The sequence below is a fragment of the Cupressus sempervirens genome, chromosome 1, assembly GCF_028749045.1.
Source record: "Cupressus sempervirens isolate cs-2001-9-10 chromosome 1, ASM2874904v1, whole genome shotgun sequence".
Lineage (NCBI taxonomy): Eukaryota > Viridiplantae > Streptophyta > Pinopsida > Cupressales > Cupressaceae > Cupressus > Cupressus sempervirens.
This window is the reverse complement of record NC_143118.1, coordinates 491,525,509-491,539,568: the sequence shown is the minus strand read 5'-3', so window position 1 is coordinate 491,539,568 and position 14,060 is coordinate 491,525,509.

Here is a 14,060-nt window from a genome sequence, read left to right as displayed (position 1 = left end):
GGTGGCTCTCAAATGAACCAAAGCTATGTGACCGTTTCAAGGTGCACCATAGAACAAGAGATTTAAAGAGTAGAGGCAATGAGTGCCAATATCCAAGAATCCTCAAATGGGTATGCAATGCAAATGCAAAGTTAACTGAATGAGATACAAAATGCAAGCTAACAAACAAGATGAGAGTATTAGAAAGCCTTCATACCTAAGCTATGGGAGATAATCTATAAATAAATCTAAACTAAAAATTCCATGAAGCTATGATGCAATTAAAATAAAAGATAAGCTAGAATGTAAGAATGCTCCAAGTGCTCCAAAATCACCAAGAAAACCTACAACATAATAATAGCATGAGAGACTAAGATTGAGAGAATGAGGAAAGATCTATCCTTTTAAAGATAAATGGCTGGTGGGGATTACAAGGCTAAAGAGGTATAATCAAGGGAGGAGAATGCATCTTGGGGGATCCATGTGCACAAGCATCTCCACCAATAAAAAATGACGGTTGACTTTTGAGAGGGAAAGAAATGTGTGGAGGAGAATTAAAGTTTTTTTTAAGCTAGAAGATTCCTCCCACCTAGAAAATTGTGCATTCATGTGTAGACAAAAATACCTTTCCCTCTTATTTTTAAAATAGGAATAATGCTTTATGTGCACACACTTAGGATAAGTGGGAAGTGGGTTTGGGTTTTTTATTTAATTAAAAGGGAGAATGACCTTTCAATTAAAATATAGGACTTAGAATAAAGTGGTCAAACCATATTTTATAATTGAATAAATAGACTTTTAATTATTTAATTAAAGATAATAAATGAATAAATTATGTAAAATTTGTAGAAATGGGTCATAGTCTAGATAACCATTTTTGGGTGATTACAGTACCTACACATGACAAGAACTCATTAATGAAAAAATGTGTTTCTTTTGCATTTTCTTCTCTTGCTTCTCCTTTTGCAAATTTATTCTCTATTGGTCATCTTTTATTTCGTTGAATGCATGCATATTATCAGTAGAAGTAGCATGAATATATCCTCCATTGCTCAATTCATTTGAACTAACCCTCACTTACTATTTTGTAAGATTCTCTTTCATGATGTAAGTTTGGGCCTCTATTATCCATGACAAAGGAAAAACTCCATTATCAGTTAATGAAGGACTTCTTTCCCTTACTTGTATTATTAATATTTATTCATTCAAAGCACTTTCCTTTAATTTTACTATCATAGTAGCTGTCATGGCTGTGTGGATTAGAATTTTTTGGAAAAGTATGGTTATTTTCCTTTATCATTTGGTAATGAAAACTTGTAGTCTTGCAATGATAAATTCACTGTATATTGCATTTGTAAAGCATGAATAAAATTATTTTGCATTCATTTTCCTTTATGCTTTATATATGTAATCAATCAAGCATTTTTTTATTGTCTTTCCTCTTTAAATTTAACTAAATCAACATAACAACTTACTCATTATAAGTATTTTGCAAATAAAATAGTAACATATTTAGAAACATCTAATGTGTTTTTTCATGACTGGTTGCCTTATTTCTTCATTACACACATAGTCATTTATTGATTTCCTAAAAATAAAACTATCTAAAAACTTCTGACAACAATATGAAACTAAATTTGGTGAACACAATCCTATTGTGTTAATGATAGGTTGATTGTATAGGATAATCAAGCATCATCTTTTTTTTTTAAATGACTAACTTTTTTTACATGACATTTTTGTCTCCATCACACCAAAGTTGTCTTCATAACTAGGAGTTAACGAGGACGATGGTGCACTAATGTATGATAATTAGATGAGTGACAATGCATGGCACATGATAGCATATAGATTTTTTCTTCACATATATTTTCTACCTTAACACATACATGATTACCTATTTGGTTGTTATGGATTGGTACAACCTTGTGGTCTTTAAATTTTGGTTATGAAACATTTTGAAAGCCACAAATAACTATGCTTGAAACACTTGGAGGAAACATAAACTAAATTTAAAACTCAAATTTATATGCAATGCACTTACTGACAAAAACCCAAAACCTCAAAAATAATGCTTGAGGTGAATTCTACTCACTAAGACTGCCTCAACATCTCCTTCTATAGTATATAAAAGAAATTTGCTATGCTAATTTCATTTTGTAAAAATATAAGTACCAACCAAAATGCATCAAACTTAGAGTGCTTAACCAACCTACCCTTGAGTTCATCCAATTTCAGTACTCCGTTTCCTTCTTTAAACAACTTAGGAGAATCCTTTTTGTCTAATGTACACTTGATTTGAGGTTGATGATGCTCAATCATCTTCATAAATTCTCCTCTCATCTCTTCTAAATCCATTAACTTAGCTAGGCTTGTTGTTAAAGGTTCTTCATCCAAAATATCTAATTTCTTAACTATTGAGACTTGTGTGTTGCATGTTGGAAACTACAATTTGAATAATGGTTATGTTGTCATTGATGTCAAACCTTACTGCTAAGATAGTTTCTATTTGAGTAGAGTACCATATCAAGATGATTGATGAATAGGATTTGAGAAGAAGAGATAACAAAAGGACCTAGAGAGTTATGAGAAATTATAATGGGAACTTAATCTACTAGACTTTGACAAGATAGTATATTTTTTAATCATAACCCAAGTGGAGAAGATAGTTATATTGAAGCTTAGAAGAAATAATCAATAGAATACCAAATGCATAGGCTTGATTGAGAAAAGGAGCAAAATATTAAGGAACTAGAAGTTTATGCTGAGTGATGCTAGTGTTGATCGAGTGACAATATAAGTTGAGCATCAATATCAATCAAGTATCAAAAAGTATGTAAATAATTGGTATTGATTGACTAATTTAGTGATGACAAAGCATCAAAACCTAATATTGGTTAAGTTTCAAAATTTTCAATTTGTGAGGAAATCTTGATTTCTAGCTAACATAATTGAATTATTAGAATATGGAAAATGTGTTGAAGATAAGGTTGGATGACTCAAAGCATTTAATTCAAGGGAAAATATGTTTGAGTGTTTCTATATAATGATTCAAAGAGAAGTGTGGAGCAATTTCTAGAAGAGAAAGGAGGAAACAAAAAAGATGGAAGGATTTGACAAAACTGACCAAACCCTAAGATATACGATGATGTTTAAGTGGAAAAGATCATAACTACCTATTTAAGGAGGTATAAGGGTGACCTAATCAAGGTTAACAAGTAGACATTTTCTTGATGCTATTGACTGGTGAACTTAATTAGGAGGCTAAGAAGAGTTATGAAGTATTTAAGTATGATCGCCTGAAGGATTTCCAAGCAAATCAGAGACAAAGATGATAATAGAGGTTAGTTAGTGGATCATCATATGAATTGCATTGTGATTTGTATTTGCAAAGTGAGTTGTATTTATTAGATCAACTTATTGTTACGTTCTAAACATTATATCAGTTTGAAATCCTTTGATCAAGGTTGACCTAACAGTCATTTGTAAATCTTTTAACCAAGGTGACATTCTAATAGAATATTCTAAAGCCCTCTAACAAGGCCATCCTAATAGGGTGATTAAATCCTTTAACAAGGTCACATTTAACAATGTATTTTGTAACCTTTAATAGGGTTGGCTCCTAATAGAGCTCATTTTAGAAGAGTAAAAAATTGGTGACATGTTACTCGTGGGTTTTCCCAAATTGGGTTTCCACGTTAAATAACAATTTCATACTTGTGTGGATGTTATATGAGATGATTTAATATTAATATTTTACATTCTACAATTTTGTTACTATTAAGATAGTGGACTGCAGGTTTTATGTTGCTAATTATTTTCTATAGAGATTGAGCTACTTAATGTTTAGATCTAAAGTATTTGAAGTGATTAAAAGTTCAATTGGTACATCTGGACCTAAGGATAATTAATTCACCCCCCTCTTAGTTATTCTAAATCATTCTAACAACTATAGACATTACATAATATTATTATTGTATAAATTTATATTATTATGTAATGTTGCACCTAGGAACATCTAAATGGACATGCAACATGTAAAGATTCCCATGGAATATTCTTAATGAGTTGTAGTGATAATATTTGATGTAATTATATAATATTAGGGAAAAATAAGTTAAATGCCCAATATTAAATGTTGATCACTAGGGGTTTTGTAGCACATGGCTTATGTAATACCACTTTGTAGTTTTGTGCGAGTTTGCTTCTATAAAAGAAACCACAATGCTAGTTTTTTCTAAGAGATAGGTGAGTCAGGTTAGCCAAGGTAGCATTTGTGAAGGTTGGAAGCATGGCATGGAATGTGTGGATTCATGCTTGTTACATAGATTGCTTGGTTATGGATATGGCTTTGAAGGATTCCATGGTTGTATTGAAATGGTAATTTTATGAATAATATATGGCGATGAATGCTTTTGGAGGCTATGGTTTTTTCCTTAATGAGGGTTTTCTAGGGTATATCTTGTGTCACATGTTTGTGGGTATGTTGTATTTTCCCTTGCACATGGATATCAAGTGTTTATCTGATTCAAATCTATTATGGGTTATGTGGAAGGTAATATTTTTATTTGGTAGTTTCCTTAAAAGTGGTATCCAAGCTATGGTTTTGTTGTTGTGACCCTTGATTGAATCCATGGAGCACATGGAAGGATGAAAGAAAGGCCTAGGTAAATGAGTTCTATAGGTTGTTTATTGCAAATCTAAGAATTTGGGTTTGTAGTTATAATGGGTTGTTGGAAAATTTTGGGCATATGAAATTGTTGGTCAAAAGGGGTTTTTGGATGCTTCATTTAAATAAGGGTTTAGGGGGGAGCTTTTAGAAGTGACCTCCTAAAAAAAATCATACCTCACCATTAGATCCAAGTTGAATTTTCCTTGAGTTTTGATATATAATTTTCCCTAGTTTGGCCATGTTGAGAGAAAATGCAAAGTTATTTTAGTTGTAGTCTATGCTGACCGTCAAATTTAATCCCATTAGATTTTTTTCTCATTAGAAAAGGAATTACTTTGAAAGTGGTTTACATAAGAAAAAAGGTTGTCTTAATCAAATGACCATAACTTTCACTCAAGATGTTATATTTTAGACCTCTTATAGTCATTGGAAAGATAATTTAGAGTACTACAGTTTGATATAGATTTAATTCTATGATGTTGACATATTATCATGTTTTATGAGCCTAGAAGTCAAATGTTGTTTATTGCATAGTTTTGGACTTAACTTGGGCACATGGAGTTAAATTGTGGACTCGAAATAGTCAATAAAAGATGTTGGAAAGTTGTACATAATACTTGAGATTTGGTATAGGTTTTGCACAATGTATTTGCTGGTATATTGATCTAAACAATTTATAGATTATTCTTGACCTATGGTGACACTATGAGTTTAAGACATGGTTTTTTTTGGAGATATAGTTTTGATGTCATTGTATATTCTATTTATATTTTATATTAATCTCATGTTGACATGGTTATCAATGTTTGAATTTGATATGTATAATGACTTGTTGTGTTTGCAAGTTGTATAGTTATGTAAGTGGTCGATACTTATAAGTTGCATTAATGGTTTGTATATGGGTTATCTTTACCCATTGATCTTTTAGTATTGATGCACATTAATATTGGTGGCTTGGATTTGGACTATCTATGACCTCAATTCCATGATTTTTTGATTTGTCTTCATGTAGAGTGGATGAGATCTTGTTACCAGGTAGAGTCACCGTGTGGGATTGTGGGTAACTATTATATGCTGACAAGTTGGATATTTTGAGAGTTAGATTCTTAGTTCATGGATGTGACCCTAGTGCCATGTTCATTGGTTTGGATTTCGGATTTGGTTATGGAAGTGAGTCTCCTTGGTTAAGGATCATGGTTATTTGGTTCCTTTGAGGATCTCATGATGTTCACTTTGATTTATTTGATGGTTTTATGCTTGGTTTATTCCCATGGTTAGAGGATGGTTTTTCATCATGATGTCATGGATATATTGGATACACAGTTCAATAGGAGCTTGTGACAGTGATGATGTGGCCATGGAGGATTGGTTCTTAGTTTGGTTTGAATCTTCTTGGTTCAAAGATCTACATTTTTCACTTGGTACATGCACTTTGGCTATGTGTGTATCTAGACCAAGAGGATATTCATGTAAGAGATGGATGTTAGGATGTCATGGTAACTTGATACTAAAATTGAGTGGTAGTTACTGGAATTTATATATTTATTGAGTGTTTGTAGATGTTCGAGGAAGTCTTGGATCTTATTTGATAGGGGGGCTCTAGAAGTTCAACACTTTCTAGTTTTCATAAAAAATCAACCCATGTGTTGATATTTTCCATAGTATAAGGTATGAATAATCAAGATTTAGGTTCTTTCTTGAGTGCTTTCAATCTCATACAAACCCTATTCTAAAGCTTCCCAAAGAAAACTAGTGAAACTATTCTTTTAACCAAGGTGCCTTCATGTGCTTTCTTAAGACCTTCTTGAGTTAATCCATTGATAATTTAGGAGTGGATGATCCTAGACATTCTCATAAACCTCAACTTAGTTCAACTTGTTAGTTTCTTGAAGTCCAATCTAACCAAGTCCACAAACAAGCAAATAAACCTACTAGGAATGAGCCCCAATCAAGCATGGGAAATCAATTTTTAGATATTTTCTCAAAATAATTTCAAAGGACCCCCAAAAACCTTAACCATTCCATATACCCTTTTGGAAGGTCTAAAATATTTTTTTGGTTTTAGTATTGTACCTTTGTACAATGCCCTAATCCAAAATTAGGTCTATTTATCCTAAATGAGGCTATAAACTAGTTTTCTTGCATAATGGTATTAAAATGGATTAAAGTATTAGATTCAAACTTTCTCAAAACCTTCTCTAACTTCATTCAACACTCCATGATCATTCTTTTCAATTAATCAACCCATTGCTTCAAACTATATTGTCTGCTATGCAAAGTTCCTAGCTAAACACTCTATCTTCTCGCTTAGGGCTTGTTTGTAAAATTAATTGATGAGGTATTTTCACAAAAAATCCACTTAATGTGCATTGACCCTTATATTAACCCTCCAATGGCCATGATTTTTTCATGGTGGAATTTCAAGCTAGGGGCATTTTTCTCTTCAAACCCTAAGACTACTAGTGAAATACAGTTTACAGTTTGATTTTTATTTAGTAAACCAAAATTTCAAAATAATTAAAGTAGAAATAAATAAATGAATAACACAATTATCTCTAACTATTTAGAACAAAAGAAACCACTATCCAATCCAAAATGACAAATATTATTGGGTTGCAACAGAACTATCTAGAAAATGCAAAAATGTCACAATTTCAATATTGTAAGAAATGTGTATTTGGACATCCAATCTCATGAGAAATAATCTAGGAGCTATTTATTTGATTCATTTTCATTTTCCAATTGAATTGTGGTTTTCTTAACCAATTATCCCTTTGAATTGTAAAATTTGTATTTCTTTCTCAAGAAATATTGACGATGTTGCAAAGTTGTCATTCAACTTTTGTAAGTTGCCTGCAAATTTTGAGAAACTCTTTAACTTTCCACATATTACTTTATTGTTCTTGATGTAGCTAGGTTTCTAATGACTCCCAAACCTCATCAACATTAAAATTGACTAAAAATATCCTTTCCATCTCCACATGAGGATAAGTGACATGTTTAAACAACTTTGAAAAATTTAGGTCCTAATTGACCTAACGAATACAAAATGATATCATAATTAACCAAATCATCCTAATGGGATTCTCACTTTCTCGTATTACATTGAAGACCTCATTTAGGGTCTCTAAGCTAGAAGTTTAGGATTTATTTCCTAAAACCCTAGGTGCCCTTGCACCATTCTCCTAAGATGAAAAGAACTCAATCACAGGAGGTGACACAAGTGGTTTATTGATGCATGAGCATCTTGGGTCTTGGAGCAATCTTGCATTAACCAAAAATAAATCTTGTTTTCTATACCAGTTTGTTGTTCATGAAGTGGTCATTTCTACTATTGGTGTCATGTTATGTGCAATTAAAATGTTGATGAGGACCTATCTTTGATCCTCCTCCTAAGAGCACAAGCTTTGATCATCTATATTTCTTGAGTTGTGAACCATTCATTGCAATCTCTATTTTGGTATGTTTCCTTCTAGCGAGGCATGTTTATTCTCTTAGCATAATTTCTTATGTTAACATGACATGTTGCAAAGTTAGGAGTTGGCTCCTAGGACATCTATGGATCTTCCTTCAAGTGCAAAATTCCTTATGTTTCATTCAGTGCCAATTTGGTTTACTCTTTTGAAGTTGGACCTATAATGTAATTAAATGATGACTAGCTGAGTTGTGGCTTAGATAGTTATATAAGAAGCTCAATTAGAGGTAGTTAGGGGAAGTGAAGGATATAGGATGATATGAGGTGTTAGAAATTAGGATAGATGAAAACTTGGATTCTAAATTTTATTGCATATGACCAAAACCTAAAATGCTGCATAGTTGGGCATGTTGACAAACTTATTTTAATTGTTACATTAGTGTGGCTACCAATTTTTGTGTCTTATGTTATTTGTTTCTTATTAATTACACACAAGTAAAAGTCTACAATCTTGCCTTATGTACATTTTTTTGTAAGTTTCTTCCTTGTGTAACTCTAAGAAGGACTATTTGTAAGCTTAAGTTGAGCTGATTCCATATAAGTTTACATTTCTCCTATGTTAGGTGTTATTAGAGTTCTTTCTTTCATATGGATTGGATTGTGGGGAACCTTATTGGATTGGTTTTAGGCTGGCAGATCTAAAATCTAAGGTTACAAACTTGCAGGAACTATAGTCAAGATGGTTTATGGTAGATGAAATGTTGATAATGCTATAATGGATATGTTGAGGTAGCTTACAACTAGACTTGAAGATGTGGAGACAAATCAAAGAAGATGAGTACATCTTGAAGATGTTAGTGATGAGGAAGAGGTAACATTGAATCCTAACCCTAAATCTAAAGTTGAACAAGATGAAGAAAGGCTTATGAGAGTTTCATCTAGAGCAAATGTTAGACCTACTACTAAAGTTGCTTGATATGATGGAAAACTTGAGACTAATGTAGTATTGGATTGAATCTCTAAAATGGAAAAGTGTTTTGAGTATGAAGGTACTCTTGATAATAAGAAGGTTAAGATAGTAGTTACAAAATTGAAAGGTCATGTATCTCCTTGGTGGGATCATTTACAAGTTGATAGACATAAGAAAGGGAAGTAAAAGATCAAGACATAGATGAAAATGATTGGAAAGATGAAAAAGAAGTTTCTCCCTGTAGATTACTAGGTTAGTTTGCTGAGGAAGATGCAAAATATAAGGTAAAGAACAAGAGTGTGAAGAAATATATTAAGGATTTCTACAAACTAGATATTAGATTTGGACATGTGGATGATGAAGTGGAAAAGTTGGCTAGATACCTAAGTGACTCGAGAATATCAATTCAAGATGAGATCATCTATGTTAAGATGGGTAGTGTGGAGGAAGCATATTGATTTTCTTTGAAGGATGAAAAAAGATTTGCAAAGAAACACAATCAATGACAAAGAGGTAGAGGTAGAACTTATGGAGAAGGTAGTAGATCTGACAATACAGTGCAAGATAAAGGATGGAAAGATGAACCTACTAGCAAGAGAGGTAATTAATCTAGAGGAAATTGTATTGGTTACTCTAGGAATAAAAAATTGGAAAAGGGGAAGAAAGATCTTGGTTTAAGGGTACTTGTTACAAATGTGGAGAAGAAGGTCATAGAGATTTTGAATGTACTAATTCTAGAAAGAAAGTTAGAGGTAATAATAGAAATAATTTATCTTGTGAAGAAGTTGATGAAACATCAAATGAATGTGATTAGGGTGAAAAATTGATGGTGATCTTGTGGAATGAAGAAACTAATGAAGAACTTGTTTTGAGAAGAAGTTTATTCAAGACTAGATGTAAGATAGTTAGAAAATGCTACAAGGTAATTATTGATAGTGGGAGTTCTGTTAAATTACATATGAAGAGTTGGTTAATAGATTATAGTTGTAGAAGTTGAGACATCCTAAGCCTTACCATGTTGCTTGGATCCAGAAGGAGGATAAATTACTTGTAAGTGATTAATGCCTTACCAAATTTAAAATTGGGAATTATCATGATGAATTCTTGTGTGATATTATGCCTATAAATTGTTGTCATATTATTTTAGGTAGAACCTGGAAGTATGATAGACAAGCTTTGCATGATGGTAGATTGAATCAGTATACTATTTTGGTGAATGGAAACAAACAAACTTTGTTACCTTTGGTGGAAAAGTTGAGTGAAAATCACCGTACTACAATCAAAGTATGTTTAGTTGAGGGTAGTAAACTTGCAAGTGAAATGAAAGAACATAATGTTTACTATGCTTTGATTCCTAGGCAAATTGAGAAACAAGTTGAAATAGAACATGCACTTGAGATTGAACATTTGTTGACAAAATTTTATGACATCATTTCTGATAATGTACCTGATGTTTGACCTCCCATGAGAAGTATAAGTCATTTTATGGATTTGATACTTGGAGCTAGTTTTCCTAATAAAGCACCACATAGGTTAACACCTGATGAGAAGATTTAGCTAAATAGATAAGTGCAAGATTTTTTGGAGAAGGGGTTGACCAGAGAAAGTTTGAGTCCATGTGTTGTACCTATGGTATTGGCATCGAAGAAGAATAGGGAATGAAGAATGTAAATTGATTCTAGAGCTATAAATATGATAACAGTGAAATACAAATTTCCCTTGTTGAGGATGGATGAAATAATGGATAGTTTGAGTGAGGAAAATATTTTATAAAGATTGATTTGAAAAGTGGATATCACTAGAGTAGAATAAAAAAATAAGATGAATGGAAGACTACTTTTAAGACTACTAAATATTTGTATGAATGGTTGGTTATTCCCTTTGGTATGACTAATGCACCTAATATTTTCATGAGGTTGGTGAATGAAGTTATGAAAATTTTATTGAGTAAATTTGTGATTGTATACCTTTATGACATTTTGATATTCAGTAAAAGTAAGAAAGAGCACATTGAACATATCAAACAAGTATTATAGAGATTGAAAAAGGAAAATTCGCTAATTAACTTGAAGAAATTCTTATTTATGAAAGAAGATATTTTTGGAATATTTAGAATAAATGAGAGGGCTTGGGGGGGGGGGGGGGGGGGGTGTGAATCAGTTATCCAAGGTCCAAATGTACAAATAAAACTTTTCATTTTTCACCAAACATATAAGTGCATGCATTTATTAGATCATCCAATAACTCCATAACTTAGTAGGCCACTATCCTAAGTCAAAATAAATTTGTAGAAATATAAACATTAAACATAGAAGAATCATCTACACAATTTGACACACGGATTTAACATGGAAACTTAATTTGGGAAAAACCACTAGTAACATGCTACCAATTTTCACTCTTCTAAAGTGAGCTCTATGTGGAGCCAACCTTGTTAAAGGTTACAATGCATACTACTAAATGTGACCTTGATTAAAGGATTCCAATTACCCTGTTAGGAGTGAGCCTTATTAGAGAACTTAAGAACATTCCATTAGAATGTCACCTAGTTAAAGGATTTACAAATGACTATTAGGTCAACCTTAATCCAAAGGATTTATCCAAATTGATACAATGATTAGAAAGTAGCAGAAGGACTTGACCTGACAATAAAATACAACTCACTTGCAGATTATAGATCTTTAGTTCAGTCCTCCATTCTACTTGGCATTCATACCCTTCATCTCCAATTGCTTGTTCTCTCTTCGAGCCTTCCACTCCTTAAGCCTTCTTACTCAACATGTAAATTGTAGAATCATCCCTTCAACCACCAAATGAAGTAACACCTCTCGAATCTTAAAAAAACTCATTACTTCTAGCCTTCTATCCCATTATAAAGAGAATTATGATTTTTTTCTACTTAACCACAATCATCCATTTTAGGGTTAGATAAGATTCATCGAATACTCCCTCTTTCTATTTGGTTCTCTATAGAAACTTCTCGTACAACCCTCTTTAGATTTTCCTCAAAATAGTTTATCTTGAATTTTGTGCCACCAGCTCATCATACATATCTTCAACATGCTTCACACAATTCAAGAAATCAACTTTTTTGGCTCAGATCTATCAAATATTTAATTGAACTCTTTTTGCTATCACTTAGCATCCACACTATTCACTCGACAATATCAGTCTTTTGATGCTTGGCCAACACTGGGTTGCTCAAAATCAACTAAGTCTTCCTTGCCCAATCACCACTATTATTTATCTAATGCTCAACACTTACTATATTTTACTGATGCTCAACACCTACTGATTTTCTTTTCTTGACACATACTAACTTTTTGCTCGGCCTGAACTAAATTTGCTCAGCTTACATTTCTTCTTGGCTTAGCTTAAGTGACCATTAACTTTAGCCTTATGTAGATTAACAATACATCATATCATCAATGTCTTACTTGGTCTTAATGTTCCTTTCATACAACATATAACTCAACCTTTCTCTAGGTACTCTTGTTATCCTTTCTTTTCAAATCCTCTTCATCAATTAATCAAATGATATCATTTAAACCAAAAATCAATTATCTCACCAACAAATCATAAGTTTTACATTAGTGACAAAATAATTATTGTTCCATGATAGGTTCCACACTTCAAACAATCACTTTTTAATAATATCCCTCTTTGGCATTAACGAAAAACCAATACCAACAACAATACCAAAAAGAAACTTAATACCTTTGAGACTCTCCCTCTATTAGTATCTATCCTTCATTTATATAGGGTAATGTAATTTTTTTTAATCTCCTCAGGTGTATCTCTCCTCTGCATATCTCCCTCTAACTTCTATCTCCATCTTACATGTATTTCTTCTTCTTAAGATGTTCAATGTATTTTCTCCCTCTTTCCATTTTACTAACTTTCAATGTAACTCTCCCTACAATGACAAAGAATTGTCATCTTATCATACACAAATTATCAATTTAGGTTCTTCCTTTGTCACCTTTCTTGTAACTATAAATCTTCTATTTCAGCTCTTTCATTACTTTAGGGAGATCCTAAAGTAAGATCCACTGCACCAAGTTGTAAATAATGACATTCAACTCAGTTGATGTAGGGCACTACTCTTTCTTCTCAAGTAGCTTGAGATAGGGGTATCACCCCTAGCCTACATCTTAGGTATTCATGAGCACCTTAGGTAAATCCTTTGTGAATATATTGTCTATTTTTTCCTTAGTATTCACATATTCCATTCTCACTTCTTTGTTAGAACCAATTCTCTCAAATAATGATATTCAATTGCAATGTGATTTGTCTTTATATGCATCACAACATTTTTAGAAACGTTTATAGCATTTGTATTGTCATATTACATTACCATAAGTTTAGTGATTTCTTCTTTCATACCTTTGAGTAACTATTTAATCCATACTACATTAGTATAATTCATTACAGTAGTCACATATTTAGCTTCAGTAGTAGATTGTGAAATATAATTTTGTTTCTTATTAGTCTAGATAACTAGTCTTTTTCCTAAGAAAAATGCTCACCACTTGTACTTTTCCTGTCATCAATGTTTCTAGCCCAATTAGCATCTATATAGGCTCTCAATTCAAATTTATCATTTTTATTATAGTATAGACCATAGTCTTCTATCCCTTTAAGATATCTCATTATCCTTTTGACAACCATTAAGTGATTCTCCTTAGGATTTGTAGAAAACCTTGTAACAATCCAAACAACTAAAGCATTATTAGGTTTGTTATGGATTACGTATTGCAATTTTCCAATTATATTTGATTTAACTTAGTAGAATCATCAATTTTGGATAGTTTTTGTCCTATCACCATAGCTATGCTAACTGGTCTTGAATCTTCCATACCAAAAGTTTTCAATATTTACTTTACATACTTAGACTGAGTAATGTAAATACCATATTTCATTTGATACACTTGCAAACCAACAAAGAATTCAATCTCTCAAAACATAGACATCTAAAATTCTTTCATCATTTCATCTACTATTACATAATACATTTCGTCCTC